We start from the raw sequence: 5,669 nt of genomic DNA, 5'->3' as shown, positions 1-5,669 counted from the left end.
TATGTGAATTTTTTCTGGCATTAGGGGTAATTAGCAGTACAAATCTATTATGAAAAAAAAATAACTACAGAAATTTCTGTAATTCTTTGGGCTATTAAAATAACACAAATAAATTAAAGCCCAAGGCACTTCTATTGTAATGTGGAGAGTAAGGCAGCGTCTAAGGCTCCCTCAGTTGCCTTCATGGGACGACTAAGCAGAGGCATGAAAGCGCAGCGTGTCTTTTTTGCAGCAGAAATGGGGAGTGTGAGTCGCACACGCCTTTATATGCTCACACCAATGGATTTGGTCCACTTTAGAACGATGACTTTATATGAAATTAAGGTTGCCTATCTCTCAGGACTACATCAGCAGTAGTATTTATTCCTCCAATTTTTTGTAACTTTCTTTTGTTTGTACACATCCTTTGCTAACTATTCTCTTTTCTTTGACTTACGTTCTTATTGTTTTTATGAGCCTGTCCCCTAGCTGTTCCACTGTCTCTGTCTTTGTGTTATTACAGTATGGTTTTGTTTATTTACATAACATTTTTCTTGAGAATATTTTTCATGTCACATCATTGTGTATTCCATGAAGTAGGATTCAATCACTCGTTCAAGGAGACAGGGGTTAAAGCTTTGAAAATGCCAATTTTTAACAATTAAACATTTATCTTGTATCTTACAAAATGTATACTAAATTTAAAATATTGTCTCCTAAGCTGTGACACAGCAACAATTGTGATATCATGCTAGGATTGCCTTTTGTGACAATAGAATACATACAACATGGTGTACAATTTTCAAAGTACTTCTTTTTAATGCCTGTAATATATCAGCCCCTAAAGTAGGAGCCACAGCAAAGACAAGTAAACATCAGAAAGCTGAGGAACAAGGGCTGAGGAACAAGACAAACCAACTATGACTATGTCAAAACATCAGGAAACGAGCAGACAAAAAACATCCTGTTCTCCCAAGATCCTCAGCAATGAGTGAAACCAGAAGTGCATGACCTAGCCTGCATCTCACCTTATTAGCACTGTTCTTTTTGAACCCCACCCCACCCCATAGACTTTGGATACAGGGACACTTTCTCTAAGAGCCTAGTATGGTAAAAAAAAAAAAAAAAAAAAAAAAAATGAATTCACGCATCTGGTGGTTGGGCCATGTCAGATGCCCCAGTGGGCCATTAATCCTGTGGATCCCTAGCTGTAGATCCAACTACAATTATAGGACCTTATGAGACGCAGTTTCTGCCCTTCTTGGGGCTGTGAACTCTTCTCACTGGGCCTACACTGACCTTGTGGAGTGTATTTTTTATTCTCTGGCTTTCAATAAATCTTACTTGTGTTTTTTTCTATTGAATATTCCACTGAATTCTTTGTTCAGAATATTAAGAACCTGGAAAAACTCTCAAGAGACCTGTCTTCTAGTAATAGTACCATGACAAATGTTTCATGTTAATACAAAGTATAATAGTGCTATCATTTTATAGATAAACTAAGATTTAAGAGGTTAAATAACTCCATGCCTGTATAAGGGGGTGGTAACAAGACAGAGTTCTAAGATAAGGCTGCTGGATATCTGTCTTGTTTATGATGTTTGGCCAGAACAAGTTACTTAGTTCTTTGTGCTTCAGATTCTTTCCCTATAAAATCAGATTATCTTAGTCCATTTTCTGTTGCTATAATGACATACCCCAAGCAGAATATTTTATAAAGAAAAGAGCTTCGTTTACCTCACAATTCTGGAGGTTCGAGCATGGTGCTAGCATTTACTCTGTTCTGGAGAAGGTCTCATGACGGAAGGCATCACAGTGGTGCAAGCATTTGTAGAAGAGATCACAGGGGGACACACGGGGCAATGGGATGCAGCAACACAGCCAAGCTTGCACCGTGACAGATCCTTTTCATAGGAACTAATCCAGTCCTACAAGACTTGCCACAGTAGTGAACATGATCTAGCCACTTTCCACAGGGGCTGGCTCTGCAAGTGTCCACTACACTGGACACCAAGCCCCGAGCACATGAGCCCTTGGGGGACAAACTCAAGCTACAGCAAAGATTAGGTATGTTAATAATGTGTCATCCCAACAAATGATAGTTTCTGTCATTGGTACCAGAGCCGGGTTCACCACACAGTCTCTCTGACTCTAAGTGCAACCATTTCTTTGATTTCCTAACAAATGATGAGGAATTAGATTTTGAATTCATAAATTTCTAAGTAGCAGACCTGATCTCTCTCTTTTTTTTCTTTTTGAGGGGAAGTTCTCAAGAAGGTATCAGACTAGGAAATATGGTTGCAAATGGATAAAGAATGCTCACTGAAACCTTCCCTTTTTCAAGACATGGAGCAAAGTGGTGGTATCAGTGGATATTACTGTAGCTTCCACGTGTTTGTGGCCTCAAGAACTTTTTTTTTTAAGTAGGCGTAAAGAATTATATACTTCTTAGGTTTACACATAAGTCCAAAAATCTCACCATATACAACTCTGAAGCAGGACAGTCTCACAATATTCCTTTTCCTGTTGCTTGCTTTCAATTTACCACCCTCTTCTTTTTGAACAACCATCTACCCAAGAGACATCATAGCAGCAACTGGCATGTCATGACAAGCAGCCCATATTCAGAAGACCAGAATGATAGGCACTCCAAGCATGAAAGTATTACTACAAATTACCATCTACAGTGCAGTAGCTTAGTTCACAGGTATCAGTATATATAGTTAGTCAGGGTGAGAATCTTTCCAATTAACTGCTAGATTAAAAAATCTTCTGAAGATTCTCAGGATCATTGCCTTGCCCATCTTCTACATATAACTGTATGGCTTGACTTATTCATGTTTCCTAGCTCTTCTCCTTTCCCTCTCTTGATTAGCCCTTGAGATCCTGCTTTCCTTTTATTTGTATTATACTCAAGCACTTTTCTATTTAAGTTCTGGATATAAGGGAAGGCAAGTGTAATAAGTATTAGAAGTACATAGAGAAAAATATCTGACAGTCAGGTCATGGTCTGAGAAATACTAAACTCTTTGAGGAGATACAAGGTGAATCTTGAAATATCACAACATTTTGGAACTACTGTATGGGGCCCAATGGCATTCCAACCTTATACCCTATTTGCTTATTTGCTGTGTCCTGGCCAGCCTGCACAGCATAGCCTTGTGTCTTAAGTTACGCTTTTGTCACTGAGATACAATACCGAACACGCACAACTTAAAGGAAGAGAGATTTATTTTAGTTCCCAGTTGGTACAGGTTTTAGTCCACAGTCATCTGGCACCAAGGCAGGGCAGCATGGCAGAGTGGCATCTCAGAGGGGAAACAGCTCCTGGCTTGGATACAAGTCATAAAGACAGGGATTAAGGACAGGTGAGGACATAGACGCTCCAGACCACACCCACCGCAACCCATCTCTTCTCACCAACATCATGCCCAGCTATTACCCATGGTCAGTATCTCACAGCTTTGATCTGGTCCCCTCCCCAGACCCGATCTATGAGCACATGAGCTTTGTGGGGCCATCTAGACCGAAGCCGTAACACCTTGCCGGGTTGAGCCATCGCCTGTTGCTACTTAGAAAATAAGTATTTCTATAAAACATTTCTTGCCCTGCTATTTCTGATAATTCCTTTTCATTTTAATACCTGGCAATCTGTCTGGCTCATAGAAACTGCTCAGTAAACATGTGTTCTGTCACATAAATAGATGTGAATTTGCTCTCTTTAAGTAGAATCACTCCAAAGCAGAAAGCCGTTCTGTAACCTATGAATGTGAATGAGTTATTTTCATCTTTCTCTTAGAAGACAGAAGCATAGCGAAGAGGCCAGTCTTTGCCTCCTCCAGTCTTGCCCTGGCCTCTAGCGTAGGAGCTGGCATGCTCCCCTGTAAGGTTAGAAAAGCGGGGGAGCTCTGAGGGGCTGAGGTGGTATCACCACCCCTAGGATAAGCAGAATGGGTCACACAGATCATTTGATGGGAAGGTAAGTCCTGCACAGAAATCAAGCTGCAAACAGCAGGGCTGCTCTCCCAAGACATCCAGGTAGGTTCCCAGGTAACTGATCTTGGGATTTCTCATTTGGGTGAAATTCCATTATCATATCTGCATTGCTTTAGCTTTCAGTATGTACAGAAGAAGTTTAGTAGGAGCTCTGTTTGACGTTGCTCATAGGAAGCAAGTGTGAGGATGAACACAACAGAAAGAGGAACATGAAGGTGCCTTGCTGACACGTTTGCCCCTTCTCCAGCTGCCTCCAAGTTTCTTTTGATTTGATTTCATGGATTAAAGCAGCATACTCGGAGCACCTTGCCGGATACAGCTGAACAACTGTAAGGCGTTTGTTGTGTCCAGATGGTAAAGACACCTGCATTAGACTGGTTATAGAAACAGCTCAAAGGACCCTTTCTTATAAGGACACTCGTGTGTGTGTGTGTGTGTGTGTGTGTGTGTGTGTGTGCATTCACAAGATAGATCTAACAAATTGGACACACACTAGGATACACAGATACTATCATTCACAACCTTGTCCTCTAAACTGTTATAGCGAGGACTTGGAGGGGCTGGGGAAATAGCTCAGAGACCTAAGCACTTGCACTGGCAAGTGCAAGGACCCAAGTTTGATTCCTGTTACTGCATGCTGTGCCGGCCCCAGAACACTGGGCCAGCCACTGAAACTGGTCATGGTAGCACATACCTGTAATCTCAGCCCTGGGGAGGCTGAGACAGGAAGATCACTACAAATCTGAGCTGTGTACTGAGACCCTGTATCAAATAAGATTTAAAAAACATTTTTTTAAAAAGGAGTTGGAAATTAATAATTATTGAAGTCAGTCCTCTCCAAGAATGTATTAACGTATATTTCCCAAATGACCTTTTAAGAAAGACCTGGAGTTTTACTCTTCTCTGACATCTCTGTTTATATCTTTGGCTATTAAAGGACAAATTTTGGGAACAGCAAAACATCTCAATGAAACACTTCCTGGGAGAGATGAGGGCTGGCTATGGAAAATGGACAGAGTTTCTTTTTTTCTTTTTTTTCAGAATGAGGCCCTTGCACTTGCCAGGGAAGCGCTTATTCTACTGAGCCATCTCCCCGGCTCCCAGAGTTTCAGTAGGCAGTAGATTAGGGCTGTGTTTCAGGGAGACAGCACAGCTTGACCTAGGGTGTGGGGCTGGGGGAGCTTGTTCAGGGCGGCTGGAAGGGGAGGAGAAGAGCACCAGGGAGCATAGCTGTGCCCATCTGTGCAATGCCTTTAGCTCCCAGTGTCACAGCTCTGGGTGGATGGGGGAATCATAATTTCTCTCCAGTGCATGGCAGGGCTGTGTGTCCTTTTTCTTTTCTTTTCTCTTTTCTTTTCCTTTCTTTCTTTTTAAATAGAACATTCAATCCTAGAGAAACTTCTTGGAATTTTCTTTGGACTCTCCAGCATGACATAGTTCACAGAGGAAAAATAAAGAAGTCTGTAAAATTAAGCTTAGGGTTATTCTCTTTAGTGCAACTAAAATGTTATTTGAAAATCTAAGTCAAAAAATTATTGCATGGCCTCTCCTCCTATGACAACTGGAATCTGGTGTACATTTCACACTTAGGTCACACATCACCCTGGACCAGCCTCACCGCACACGCTCTGCGGCCAAGGGTGAACAGTCGTGACTGTTCTACACACCTCAGCTGCAGATTTAAGAACTGGGTG

This window comes from Octodon degus, unplaced genomic scaffold, assembly GCF_000260255.1.
Source record: "Octodon degus isolate 3935 unplaced genomic scaffold, OctDeg1.0 scaffold00036, whole genome shotgun sequence".
NCBI classification, from domain to species: Eukaryota; Metazoa; Chordata; class Mammalia; order Rodentia; family Octodontidae; genus Octodon; species Octodon degus.
This window is presented reverse-complemented; position numbering follows the sequence as displayed.